The sequence below is a fragment of the Mustelus asterias genome, chromosome 10, assembly GCF_964213995.1.
Source record: "Mustelus asterias chromosome 10, sMusAst1.hap1.1, whole genome shotgun sequence".
NCBI lineage: Eukaryota > Metazoa > Chordata > Chondrichthyes > Carcharhiniformes > Triakidae > Mustelus > Mustelus asterias.
Window position 1 is genome coordinate 61,250,984 of NC_135810.1, and position 14,907 is coordinate 61,265,890.

Here is a 14,907-nt window from a genome sequence, read left to right on the forward strand (position 1 = left end):
ATAATGGATTCCAGCATTTTCCCTACTACAGACGTTAAGCTGACCGGCCTATAGTTACCCGCCTTTTGTCTCCTTCCTTTTTTAAACAGCGGCGTAACATTAGCCGTTTTCCAATCAACCGGCACTACCCCAGAATGCAACGAGTTTTGATAAATAATCACTAACGCATCCACTATTACCTCTGACATTTCTTTCAATACCCTGGGATGCATTCCATCCGGACCCGGGGACTTATCCACCTTCAGTCCCATTAGTCTACCCAGCACTGCCTCTCTGGTAACATTAATTGTATTAAGTATTTCTCCTGCTGCCAACCCTCTATCGTTAATATTTGGCAAACTATTTGTGTCCTCCACCGTGAAGACCGACACAAAAAACTTATTTAAAGACTCAGCCATATCCTCATTTCCCACTATTAACTCCCCCCTCTCGTCCTCCAAGGGTCCAACATTCACTCTAGCCACTCTATTCCTTTTTATATATTTATAAAAACTTTTACTATCATTTTTTATATTAATTGCTAGCCTAGCTTCATAGTCTATCCTTCCTTTCTTTATCGCTTTCTTAGTCTCTCTTTGTTGTTTCTTAAATTTTTCCCAATCACTTGTTTCTCCACTATTTTTGGCCACTCTGTACGCAGCTGTTTTTATTTTAATACTCTCCTTTATTTCCTTCGTTATCCACGGCTGGTTCTCCCTTTTCTTACAATCCTTGTTTTTTGCTGGAATATATTTTTGCTGAGAACTGAAAAGGATCTCCTTAAAAATCCTCCACTGTTCCTCAGCTATCCTACCTGCCAGCCTGCTCTCCCAGTCTACCTTAGCCAATTCATCCCTCATCCTATCATATTTCCCTCTGTTCAAACAGAGGACACTGGTTTGGGACCAAACTTTCTCCTCTTCCATCTGAATCAGAAATTCGACCATATTGTGGTCACTAGACCCAAGAGGGTCCTTCACAATAAGATCCTTAATTCTACCTACCTCGTTACACAATACCAGATCCAAAATAGCTCGTTCCCTCGTCGGTTCCGTAACATGCTGTTCAAGGAAACCATCCCGACAGCATTCTAAGAACTCTTCCTCCATTCTACCCTGACCGACTTGAGTCTGCCAGTCAATGTGCATGTTGAAGTCCCCCATGATTATTGCCGTTCCGTTTTTACACGCATCCCTTATCTGCTTGTTTATAGCCCTCCCTACCTCAACATTATTATTTGGGGGCCTATATACCACACCTACTAGTGTCTTTCTCCCTCTACTATTCCTCATCTCTACCCATAATGATTCCACGTTTTGTTCCTCAGAGCCTATGTCATCCCTCAGTACTACCCTGATATTATCTCTTATTAATAGCGCGACCCCACCACCTTTTCCTTCCTGTCTATTCTTCCTAAACGCCTGATACCCCTGGATATTCATCTCCCAGTCCTGGTCACCTTTCAGCCACGTTTCTGTAATGGCCACTAGATCGTACCCACTCGTGCTGATTTGCACCATCAACTCATTTACCTTGTTCCGAATGCTTCGTGCATTCAGGCAAAGTGTCCTTATTCCAGCTTTTATCTGGACCCGCTTTGATGAGTCGCGAACACCCTCTCCCTCTACTCCCTTATCTAAATTACCGCCTTCATTCACTTGCACCCTCTCCTCTACCATTAATTTTGTAATTCCCCTTACCCCTGCATCCTCCACCCCATCAATTAGTTCCTTGATCCTAGTCAACTCTTCTAGCTCCCCTCCCCCCAACCTATCTAGTTTAAATTCTCCCCAGTAACCTTAGCCAACCTACTGCGTATCAATCTGTTTTGTATATTGGTGGTGTTTATTCTCACCTGTGATCAATGTTTCATCAGTAACAATTATTCTGACTTGACACGTTTTGTAAGACAAAATTCCACAATAGAGGTGATTAAGAAGTGGCAGGCGTTGTAGATATAAATATGTTCTCTTCCTCTTAAAAGGCATCCATTACAATATGAAACACAATTTTGTTTTGCTGTACACACATTGATCTGTGCCACTAAAGAAATAGATGCCAAGAGTAAAGGCTTTGTAATTCTTTGAGAAAGCACATAAAGCTCAGAATAAATATGCTAAGCCTTGTCCAATCTTTAACAATTCTTTACGTTTTTCTTTACCTTCTATTCATACCCTATCTCAAACCTTGCCACCTTGTGTAGCTTCCCTCCTCTGTCTATCTGTGACATCTAAAGCTTCCTCTTCTGCATTCTGAATAATAGTGCACCTCCCACAGTTTTACATCTCATGCAATAATTATGGTCTATGTTTTCATTTGGAGAGAGCCAAAAATAATGGAGACATCATGATGGGCATTTAACTCAACTCAATGAAAGGGGAAGATACACTAACCCTATCAATAAAATGTCCTTGAAAATTAACATAAGCTCCTGTGGCAGGCTGGGTGGACAGAGGCATCATCAGCTGTCCCTAAATTTGAGGATGACATCTACTCAGAGTTATATGTTTCTGCCATGGGCCTTCATGGAACTGAACAGGTCAATTCTTGACTCGTATATCTTTGAGCATATGGGGCAGGATAGCCCATGACGTAGTCTAGTCCAGAATACAAATTCAATATAGAATACTTTGCCCCATCATTAGGATGTTGTGACTCAAAGCTTGATGCAGCTTTATGGGCAAGTTTTGAATGATTGGTAACAAGCTTCTTCCAGAGATTAAGGTCAGTGCTGGGTTTCTTTAAGGAGAGCTCCAATGTGTGTTTGAAGTACTTTCTTTGTCCTCTCCAAATGTTAGGCTAGGTAGGTTGGCTAAGGTTACTGGGGAGAATTTAAACTAGATAGGTTGGGGGGAGGGGAGCTAGAAGAGTTGACTAGGATCAAGGAACTAATTGATGGGGTGGAGGATGCAGGGGTAAGGGGAATTACAAAATTAATGGTAGAGGAGAGGGTGCAAGTGAATGAAGGCGGTAATTTAGATAAGGGAGTAGAGGGAGAGGGTGTTCGCGACTCATCAAAGCGGGTCCAGATAAAAGCTGGAATAAGGACACTTTGCCTGAATGCACGAAGCATTCGGAACAAGGTAAATGAGTTGATGGTGCAAATCAGCACGAGTGGGTACGATCTAGTGGCCATTACAGAAACGTGGCTGAAAGGTGACCAGGACTGGGAGATGAATATCCAGGGGTATCAGGCGTTTAGGAAGAATAGACAGGAAGGAAAAGGTGGTGGGGTCGCGCTATTAATAAGAGATAATATCAGGGTAGTACTGAGGGATGACATAGGCTCTGAGGAACAAAACGTGGAATCATTATGGGTAGAGATGAGGAATAGTAGAGGGAGAAAGACACTAGTAGGTGTGGTATATAGGCCCCCAAATAATAATGTTGAGGTAGGGAGGGCTATAAACAAGCAGATAAGGGATGCGTGTAAAAACGGAACGGCAATAATCATGGGGGACTTCAACATGCACATTGACTGGCAGACTCAAGTCGGTCAGGGTGGAATGGAGGAAGAGTTCTTAGAATGCTGTCGGGATGGTTTCCTTGAACAGCATGTTACGGAACCGACGAGGGAACGAGCTATTTTGGATCTGGTATTGTGTAACGAGGTAGGTAGAATTAAGGATCTTATTGTGAAGGACCCTCTTGGGTCTAGTGACCACAATATGGTCGAATTTCTGATTCAGATGGAAGAGGAGAAAGTTTGGTCCCAAACCAGTGTCCTCTGTTTGAACAGAGGGAAATATGATAGGATGAGGGATGAATTGGCTAAGGTAGACTGGGAGAGCAGGCTGGCAGGTAGGATAGCTGAGGAACAGTGGAGGATTTTTAAGGAGATCCTTTTCAGTTCTCAGCAAAAATATATTCCAGCAAAAAACAAGGATTGTAAGAAAAGGGAGAACCAGCCGTGGATAACGAAGGAAATAAAGGAGAGTATTAAAATAAAAACAGCTGCGTACAGAGTGGCCAAAAATAGTGGAGAAACAAGTGATTGGGAAAAATTTAAGAAACAACAAAGAGAGAATAAGAAAGCGATAAAGAAAGGAAGGATAGACTATGAAGCTAGGCTAGCAATTAATATAAAAAATGATAGTAAAAGTTTTTATAAATATATAAAAAGGAATAGAGTGGCTAGAGTGAATGTTGGACCCTTGGAGGACGAGAGGGGGGAGTTAATAGTGGGAAATGAGGATATGGCTGAGTCTTTAAATAAGTTTTTTGTGTCGGTCTTCACGGTGGAGGACACAAATAGTTTGCCAAATATTAACGATAGAGGGTTGGCAGCAGGAGAAATACTTAATACAATTAATGTTACCAGAGAGGCAGTGCTGGGTAGACTAATGGGACTGAAGGTGGATAAGTCCCCGGGTCCGGATGGAATGCATCCCAGGGTATTGAAAGAAATGTCAGAGGTAATAGTGGATGCGTTAGTGATTATTTATCAAAACTCGTTGCATTCTGGGGTAGTGCCGGTTGATTGGAAAACGGCTAATGTTACGCCGCTGTTTAAAAAAGGAAGGAGACAAAAGGCGGGTAACTATAGGCCGGTCAGCTTAACGTCTGTAGTAGGGAAAATGCTGGAATCCATTATTAAAGAGGAGATAGCAGGGCATCTGGATAGAAATGGTTCGATCAATCAGACGCAGCATGGATTCATGAGGGGAAAGTCGTGCTTGACGAACATGTTGGATTTTTATGAAGATGTGACTAGGGCGGTTGATGGAGGAGAACCGGTGGATGCGGTGTTTTTGGATTTCCAAAAGGCGTTTGATAAGGTGCCCCATAAAAGGCTACTGAAGAAGATTAGGGCACACGGAGTTGGGGGTAGTGTGTTAAAGTGGATTGGGGACTGGCTATCCGACAGGAAGCAAAGAGTCGGAATAAATGGGTGTTTTTCCGGTTGGAGGAAGGTAACTAGTGGCGTGCCGCAGGGATCGGTACTCGGGCCGCAACTATTTACCATTTATATAGATGATCTGGAGGAGGGGACGGAGTGTAGGGTAACGAAGTTTGCAGACGACACAAAGATAAGTGGAAAAGTGAATCGTGTGGAGGACGGAGAAGATCTGCAGAGAGATTTGGACAGGCTGAGTGAGTGGGCGAGGATATGGCAAATGGAGTATAACGTTGAGAAATGCGAGGTTATACACTTTGGAGGAAATAATAACAAATGGGATTACTATCTCAATGGAAACAAATTAAAACATGCTACCGTGCAAAGGGACCTGGGGGTCCTTGTGCATGAGACGCAAAAGCCCAGTCTGCAGGTACAACAGGTGATCAAGAAGGCAAATGGGATGTTGGCCTATATTGCGAAGGGGATAGAATATAAAAGCAGGGATGTCTTGATGCACCTGTACAGGGCATTGGTGAGGCCGCAGCTGGAATACTGTGTGCAGTATTGGTCCCCTTATATGAGGAAGGATATATTGGCATTGGAGGGAGTGCAGAGAAGGTTCACCAGGTTGATACCGGAGATGAGGGGTTTGGATTATGAGGAGAGGCTGAGGAGATTGGGTTTGTACTCGTTGGAGTTTAGAAGGATGAGGGGGGATCTTATGGAGACTTATAAGATAATGCGGGGGCTGGATAGGGTGGAGGCGGAGAGATTATTTCCACTTAGTAAGGAAGTTAAAACTAGAGGACACAGCCTCAAAATAAAGGGGGGTCGGTTTAAGACAGAGTTGAGGAGGAACTTCTTCTCCCAGAGGGTGGTGAATCTCTGGAATTCTCTGCCCACTGAGGTGGTGGAGGCTACCTCGCTGAATATGTTTAAAGCGCGGATGGATGGATTCCTGATCAGTAAGGGAATTAAGGGTTATGGGGATCAGGCGGGTAAGTGGTACTGATCCACGTCAGATCAGCCATGATCTTATTGAATGGCGGGGCAGGCTCGAGGGGCTAGATGGCCTACTCCTGCTCCTATTTCTTATGTTCTTATGTTCTTATGTTCTTATGTTAGTCATTTAAGAGGATCTGGCAGGGGAGATGGCTTTTGACCATCCAGACACTGACCAAACCATGAAGTTGATTTTACATGAATTTTGCCTAAATACTTGTGAAATGCTTCAAGAATAACAGTACTGTTTGTTCAACGGTACTCCTGTTGAATCCCGAGGATGCGGCGGAGGCATTGTAGTGGAATTTCTCTAGTGCTCTTATACGTGGTTGATGCATAGTCCAGGTCTCACTACAAGGGCGTAGTGACGACAACTGATCTGTATATTAGGACTTGTGTTAACTTGCAGAGGTCTTTATTGTCAAACATTCACTATCATAATTTGTGGAAGGCTATGCTGGTGCAATTGATGCAGCAATGAATGTCTTGTAAGAGAGCTGGCTGTCAAGGTATGGAGTGTGTTGAATACATTCCAGAGTCTCTCCTTCAGCATATATGGGAGGTGGATAATTTGACCAGCCAGGTTTGGTTGATATTAGTTTTATTTTGGCAACATTCTAGAGCAGACCAAGTTTCCTGTATACAGAATTGAAGAGGCCGAGTGGTTTGTAAATCTGATGCAGAGTGTGCAGTGAGACTGCAGTCACCCATATATTATAGATCACATATGTCAACGATGGTTGGTAAAGGTTTGGCACAGAGCTGACAGAGGTTAAAGACTTTTCCATCTAGATGGTGTTTAATATTCACACCGGAGGGCAATTGATCATTGATGAGATGAATAGTGACTGTCAAATAGATTGTTAATAGTAGTGCGGTTATCACGCTGCCTGACCCCAGTCCAGATTTTGAAGGTGATGGTTTCAAATCTCCAACTCAAGCCTGCTCTAAACATCACCAAGCAATTGGAAAATTGTGATGAAGTATCTTGAACATCCAATTCATTGGAGTACAATCTAGAGAGCTGTGCAATTTACTGAGTCAAATGCTTTTCTCAGGTCAGTGAATGCAGTGGAGAGCTGCTGGTGCTCTCCACATTTTTTTGCAATTTGTCTGGCAACAAAGACCTTCTGGAGCTCCCTCTGGCAGGTCTAAAGCCACACTGTGGGTGGAATTTTATGAGAATGGTTCTAAGTGTCCAGCTAGCGTGAAAATGGGAGAGTTCCTGCTCTGTTTTTTAGGTGAGTTTTCACACTCACTCTTATGTACTTAGTCATTGAAAAAATGGTGTAGACTCTTTCTAGCTGCTGCAGGCAGTGGGCTGGGCTTAATTCACCAGCCAGTCTATAGAGAGAGCTACTGCGCATGTGCAGACCTCTGATGCTGAACATGCACAATTCAACAGCAGGGGACTGACAGGCAGGCAGCCTTAACCAGCTCCCCTATCCCCCCATGCGATCACGGGGACACAGCCAATCACAAGCCCCACAGCGCATGGGCATCTAGCCCCCACCGCCCCCCTCCCCTGATCCAATCGCAACTGCACTGTGGCAGCCAACGCCCCCCCCCCCTTCTTCCCAGATCTGATCCTGTTGCAGAGTGGCAGTGGGTCTCCCCTCCCTCCCCAATCCGATCCCATTGCAGAGTGCACAGAGGGCCACCATCACCCCCCACCTCCCGCCCCCCCTTGATCGGGCTGTCCTTTCATACCTCGCATCCTTCAGGCCCCACACCCTTCAGGCCCTGTCCCTATAGGCCCCAACACCAGGCACTGCCCAGTGGGCAGTGCCAAGGTGCCAGGGTGGCACTGCCAGGTTGGCACCACCCAAGGGGCAACAGGACTGTTCCCCATTCATGGGGAGCAGGTGTCTTTCTCGCTGAAGAGAAAATCTTCTGTGGGGCCATAAAGGCAAGTGAGCCCGGATGATTGAGCACCCGACTCATTAAACAGATGGAAATTAAAATGTAAATATATTTAAGTATATTATTCAGCCACTCGCCCATTTCCTGTGACAGGCTGACCTGACCGGAAATCCGGCTCTCGTAAAATTGTGAGAGCTGAGAAATCAGGTATGATCCTGATTTCTTTGCTCTCGCGTGATTTTACCAGCTTGCTCTGCCCATCAATGGACGGGGCGAGCCGATAAAATTCCGCCCACATGGGTTGATCTCTTCACCCATAGGAAGTAGACAATTCATAAGAATGTATGTCAGGATCTCTCCTGCTATGGATAAGAAGGAAATATATCGATAGTTTCCAAAACATGATATATTTCCCTTCTTGAAGATGTTACAATTATTGTACCCCTGAAGCTGTAGGGAGTTCTTTTACCTCCCAAGACCATAGGATGACTACGTGGAATCTTCATGTGAGGAAAAGCACACCGGTTTTGAAGGCCTCCTTTGCTATAACATTGGGGGTGCAGGCTTTATTGTTCTTCATCTGTTTTATTGCTTGCTGCTGTTTCCCCATTGAAGGTGTTTCTCCAATGGATTCTGCCACAGGATACAAGAGGAGAGCCTGGAGAGTGTCAGCTGGCAGTGCCAATTCAGCTGAGTTGTTCAAAATGTTTTTTCCAGCATTGATGATGGCATTGTCATCCATAAGAAGTGAAACAATATCCTGTTAGCAATTGGACTTTGTCCATTTAACCTTGATGGACATGCAGTCTTCAAAAAACTTTGCATATCATGATGATCCACATAGTGTTGTCTCTCTTGGGCTTTCTCTTGCCATGTCCATTATCTTCCGGATTTGTCTTTGTGCATCAGCCTTGAGCTGTTAGAATGCTGCCTTCTCAACAGCAACCTTGGGTTGTTGGCATGCAATGAAGGCTGCTTGTTTTTGTCCCAGGAGGACTCATATTTCATATGTTTTCATTGAACAATCCCAATGTTCAAAATCAATGGTGTGGGCACAGGAATCTGGTACAGCTGACTTTATTTCATCTGTCCTTATTTGTTGTGGAATTGTTTTGGACGTGAGGACATTTTTCAGTTTGGTTGCAAGCTGCACTTGGCATTCCTCTCTTCATTTGGGCTGCTTTAGGGATGAGACGTTAATCTTCTTTCTCCAGGATTTTAGGCCTTGCAATGTCTTCATGAAAGGTGGATGGTCATCACCAATTGAACAAGCTGATGATCTGACCAGCAGTCATCAGTCCTCTGCAGCATGTTGATAATTAAACAAATGACGAAAAGCAGTACTTATGGCTCTATACGTAATTCTATTACTCTCAATCCCTTCAGCTATTTAATGATGCTTAACAATTCAGAACAAAACACATTGCCCGAGAGCTCAGAATTATGGGCTGTTGTATCAGTAAAAACATTTTGATGAACAGTATGAACATAACCCAAATGCCTCAGCACTGACTGAGTAAAATTCACTGACAAGGAGACCATGTTAATATTGACCCGAAGACTGATATACTCCAGGAGGTAGCAAGGCTTTGATCTAGGATGCCAGCGTGTGGTTTTGTCCCTCTGGCAGAAGTGGGTGTTAGTTATAATGAGGCCATGCTGAGAAAACTTTGTCAGCAGGAGGATGCCTGGAGAAACAAGGTCAATGGCTCAGTTAAGGAACAGTTGCAAAACCTTTGAATTTGTTTGTTGCTAGCTTCTGGATCTATCCTTTTTAAAAATTTATACAGCTGCACCACAGCCTCTTCTGATGCTCAAAGCTGGTCACTTGAACCCCTTTATCATGCCACCCGAGATCAAAAGGTCCTGTTGTGCTTCCCACCTCCTTGGGTCATGTGGGCGCAGGTTTTCAAGCCCTTCCTCCTCTGTCTGGCAATTATATCTCCTGCGGTCTTCCTTCCCATTCTGCTGCTGGGATTGGCAGAGTTGATATTCCCCACACCCACCCTGTGATTGACATACCTGCACCATGGAGCCGCCCATCCTTCCTTGGGGCCACAGTTGCCACTCTCCTGGTTGATACTATTTGCTGAACCCCACCAGACTCTGCTAACTACAGAGTTCATCACAACACATTCTCTTCTTTAACAATAGTCATCCTACAGCATTGTCAAACAACTGGCTGAACTTTAATCAAAAGATTAGCAGTATGGGTCTGTAGATTTCTGCTTAATTGATCCTCACTATCAAAAGCCTGCAGTTGAATTCAGTAAACATCTGGAATTAAAAATCTAATGATGAGATCACTGTTGATTGTTGTAAAAACCCATCTGTTTCACTAATATCCATTCGGGACAGAAATCGGGCCTACAATTGACTCCAGATCCACAGCAATATGGCTGACTCTGTATGGAGACATGACCCATCTTCATGTTGAGAATACCTTCCATCGTGTTGTGTGGCACTACCACAGTGCTAAATGGGAAAGACTGGGAACAGACCTAGCAACTCAAGACTGGGTAACCATGAGACGCTGTCGGCCAGCTGCAGCAGCAGAATTGTACTCAATCACAATCTGTAACCTCATGGCCTGGCATGTCCCCTACTTTACCAATACCACCAAGCCAGGGGATGAATCCTGGTTCAATGTAGAGAGCAGAACACATGCCAGAAGCAGCACCAAGCATACCTAAAAATGAGGTGTCAACCTGGTGAAGCTCCAACACAGGACTACTTGTGTGTCAAACAGCATAAGCAGCAAGTGATAGACAGAGTTAAGCAATTCCACAACCAACAGATCAGATCTAAGCACTGCAGTCCTGCCACACCCAGGTGTGAATAGCGGTGGGCAGTTAAACAACTCACTGGAGGAAGAGACTCCACAGGAGCCAGTGCATCAGTACGAAAGATAAGGCTGAAGCATTTGTAACAATCTTCAGTCAGAAGTGCAAAGTAGATGAACCATCTTGGCCTGCTCAGGCGGTCCCCAGCATGTCAGGTATTAGCCTTCAGCCATTGTAATTCACTCTAAGCAATATCAAGAAACAGCTGAAGGATACTGCAAAGGTTATGGGCCCTGACAATATTCCAGCAATTGTACTGAGGAACTGTGCTCCAGAACTTGCTGTGTTCCTAGCCAAGTTGTTCCAGTACAGCTACAACGCTGACATCTACCCATCAATGTGGGAAATTGCCCGCGTATGTTCTGTGCACGAAAGGACAAATCCAACCTGGCCAATCACAGCCCCATCAACCTTCTCTGGATCATTGGTAAAAGGGTCCTCTGCATTGCTATCAAGCAGCATTTTCTGAACTCGGGTTCAGCCAGGGCCACTCAGTTCCTGATCTCTATACAGCCTTGGTCCAAATCTGTACAAAAGAACTGAATACCAGAAGTAGGTGAGAGTGACTGTCTCTAACATCAAGGCAGCATTTGATCAAGTATGGCATCAAGAAGTCCGAGCAAAACTGGTGTCAATGGGAATAAAGGGGAAAACTCTCCACTGAAGTCATGCCTAACACAAAGGAAGATAGTTGTGGTTGTCAGAGGTCAGCTATCTCAGCTCAAGGACATCACTACAGGAGTTATTCAAGGTAGTGCGCTAGGCCCACCCATCTTCAGCTGTTTCATCCATGACATTCCTTCCATCATAAGGTCTGAAATGGGGATATTCGCTGTTGACTGCACAATGTTCAGCACCATTCGAAACTCCTCAGATACTGAAGCAGTCCACCTCCGAATGCAGCAAGACCTGAATAACATGCAGGCTTGGGCTGACAACTGGTAAGTAACATTTGTGCCAAACAAATGCCAGGCAATGGCCATCTCCAACAAGAGAGGATCTAACCATTGTCCCTTGACATTAAATGACTTTAACATCACTGAATCTCCCATTATCAGCATCCTGATTACCATTGACTCAAAACTGAACTGGACGAGCTATATAAATACTCTGGCTACACAGGCAGGTGAGAGGCCAGGAATCCTGCAGTGATTAACTCATCTTCTCACTCCCCAAAATCTGTCCACTATCTACAAGGCACAAGTCAGAGGTGTGATGGAATAGTCTCCACTTAACTGGATGAGTATAGTTCAACAACACTCGAGAAGCTTTACACTATTCCAGGCAAAGCAGCCCATTTGATTGGTACTCCTTCTACAAACATGCATTTCTTCCACCCCCGACACACAGTAGCAGCAGTGTGTACCATCTGTACGATGCACTGCAGGAACTCATCATGGCTCCTCAGGTGTTACTTTCCACACCCACGGCCACCACCATCTTGAAGGACCGGGGCAGCACATACATGAGAACATTACCACCTGAAGGTTCCCCTCCAAGCCACTCACCATCCTGACTTGGAGATATATTTGCTGTTCCTTCACTGTTGCTAGGTCAAAATTCTGGAACTTTCTCCCTAACAGCTCTGTGAGTGTACCTGCACCACATGGACTACAGTGGTTCAAGAAGATAGTTCATCACCACCTTCTCAAGGGCAGTTAGAGATGGGCAATAGAAACATAGAAACTAGAAGCAAGAGTAGGCCATTCAGACCTTCAAGCCTGCTCTGCCATTCATTTTGATCATGGCTGATCATCGAATTCAATATCCTGATCCTCTCTTCCCCCCATATCCCTTGATCCCTTTAGCCCAAGAGCTTTATTCAATTTCTTCTTGAAATCAGATAGCGTTTTGGCCTCAGCTACATTCTGTGGTAGTGAATTCCACACATTCATCACCCTCTGGGTGAAGAAATTTCTCCTCACTCAATTCTAAAAGGTTTACCCCTTATCCTCAAACTATGACCCCTAGTTCTGGACTCCCCTACCATTGGGAACATTCTTTCTGAATGTATCCTGTCTAACCCTTTTAGAATTTTATAAGTTTCTATGAGATCCCCTCTCACTCTGCTAGTGAACACCAGTGAATATAATCCTAACTGACTTAATCTCTCCTCATATGACAGACCTGCCATTCCAGGAATCAGCCTGGTAACCTTCACTGTACTCCCTCTAAAGCAAGGACATCCTTCCTCAGATAAGGACATGCAGGCTTGCACACAAAACTGCACACAATACTCCAAGTGTAGCCTCACTAAGGCCGTCTACAATTGCAGCAAAACATCCCGATCCTGTACTCAAATCCTCTCGCTATGAAGGCCAACATACCATTTGTCTTCTTTACTGCCAGCTGTACCTGCATGCTTACTTTCAGCAACTGATGCACGAGGACAGCAAGATCTCCCCACCTCTTTCAATTTACACCCATTCAAGTAATAATCTGTCTTCCTATTATTGGTACCAAAGTGGATAACCTCACATTTATCCACATTATACTGCATCTGCCATGCATATGCCCACACACTCAACCTGTCCAAATCGTGCTGAAACATCTCTGCATCCTCCTCACAGCTCACCCTCCCACTCAACTTTGTACCATCTGCAAATTTGGAGATAATACATTCAATTCCCTCTTCCAGATTATTAATCTATAATGTGAACAGTTGGGTTCTAGCACAGATCCCTGTGGAACCCCACAGTCACTGACTGCCAATCAGAAAAAGACCCATTTATGCCAACTCTTTGCTTCCTATCTGCTAAACAGCGTTCGATCCATCTCAAGACATCACCTGCAATCCCATGTGCTTTAACTTTGCATAGTAGTCTGTTATGTGAGACCCTGTCAAAAGGCTTCTGAAAGTCTAAATAAACCACATCCACTTGGTCAACTCTACTAGTTACATCCTCAAAGAATTCCAATAGATTCGTCAAGCATGATTTCCCTTCTGTAAATTCATGCTGACTTTGTCTGATTATACCGTTGCCTTCCAAATGCTGGTTATGAAATCCTTAATAATGGACTCTAACAACTTCCCCAGTACTGATGTTAGGCTCACTGGTCTTTAGTTCCCTATTTTTTCTTTACTTCCCTTTTTGAATACTGGGCTTATATTAGCTACCCTCCAAGCCAGCGAGGCCCAAATTGCATGAATTAACTAAAATAAGTCTGTTTTTCAATCAATGAGGAGCTATTGGCTAGTTCTGGCATTTGCGGTGGGGGGACTATTGCAGACCTCAGTGATACTACTACATGTCAATTCTCCACCAACAAGAACAAGCTTCCTTGTTACCATGAAAAGGGAGCTTAAAATGGAAGGAGGGGTTTCAAGATTCTGCATGGAAGTACTGTTCGGTGAAATGGCGTCACACACTGTAAAATCCAAGAGTGCAGCTGAAAGGTTAGTTGTGCAGCTCCTAATGTTAGAGCATGGAGCGTCTGCTAGCTCCCATGAAGGAAAAGTGACATTGGCTGATGATCTGTTACCTTGACTGCAGAGATAATTGAAATGATTCAAAGATTAGTCCGCAGTTTGTTGGAATTTTCGATGGCAGGGCCAGGAGGTAATGGAGAGTTTCATCCGGTCCAGGGGACTTGTCAGTCTTTGGTCCCATTAGTTTTCCTAGTACTTTTACTCCAATTATAGTATTTGTTTTAAGTTACATCCGTCTTTTAGCCCCTTAATTTTCTACTATTATTATTGGGAATTTTGGTGTCCTGCCATGAAGGCTGATACAAAATACTTGTTCAAATTTTCATTATTAATTTCACAGTCTCAATCTCTAAGGAATCAATGTTTTCTTTAACGACTGTCTTCTTTTTAATAGACTTGTAGAAGCTCTTACTGATTGTTTTTATATTTTGTGCTAGTTAATGCTCATTTTCTAATTTCTCCCTCTGTATTTTTTTAGTCATTCTTTCTAAAATTTCTAAAATTCTAAAATGTTCCCAATCTCCTCTCCTAACACTAACCTTTGCAATGCTTTATATCTTGGGAGCGATTCTCCCTAAAAATTTTAAGTGCTGAAATCGCATATGAACTGGAGTAAATCCCATTGTTTTTTGCAGCGGGAGTTTCAAAATGAATCTCCCACACTCTGTTCACTGTAGAGTGCCTCAGCGTTAATCACGCTGAAATTCAGGGGATGGGGCCTATTCCTGCTGAAGAGGCCGGCAGCATAGTGCTGAGTGGGCGACTGCGCATGTGCCAAACTGTAAGTGCTGAGATCAGCGCATGCGCAGTGGCCCCGCACTACCAGCCTCCCAATTGCTGGCCAGCTCAATCGCTGGCCAGCCCCACGACCCCACATCATGGCTCTCCGACCCTCCCACGGCTTGATCACTGGCCCCCCATACATGTCCGGGCTAGCCTCGACCCCCCCA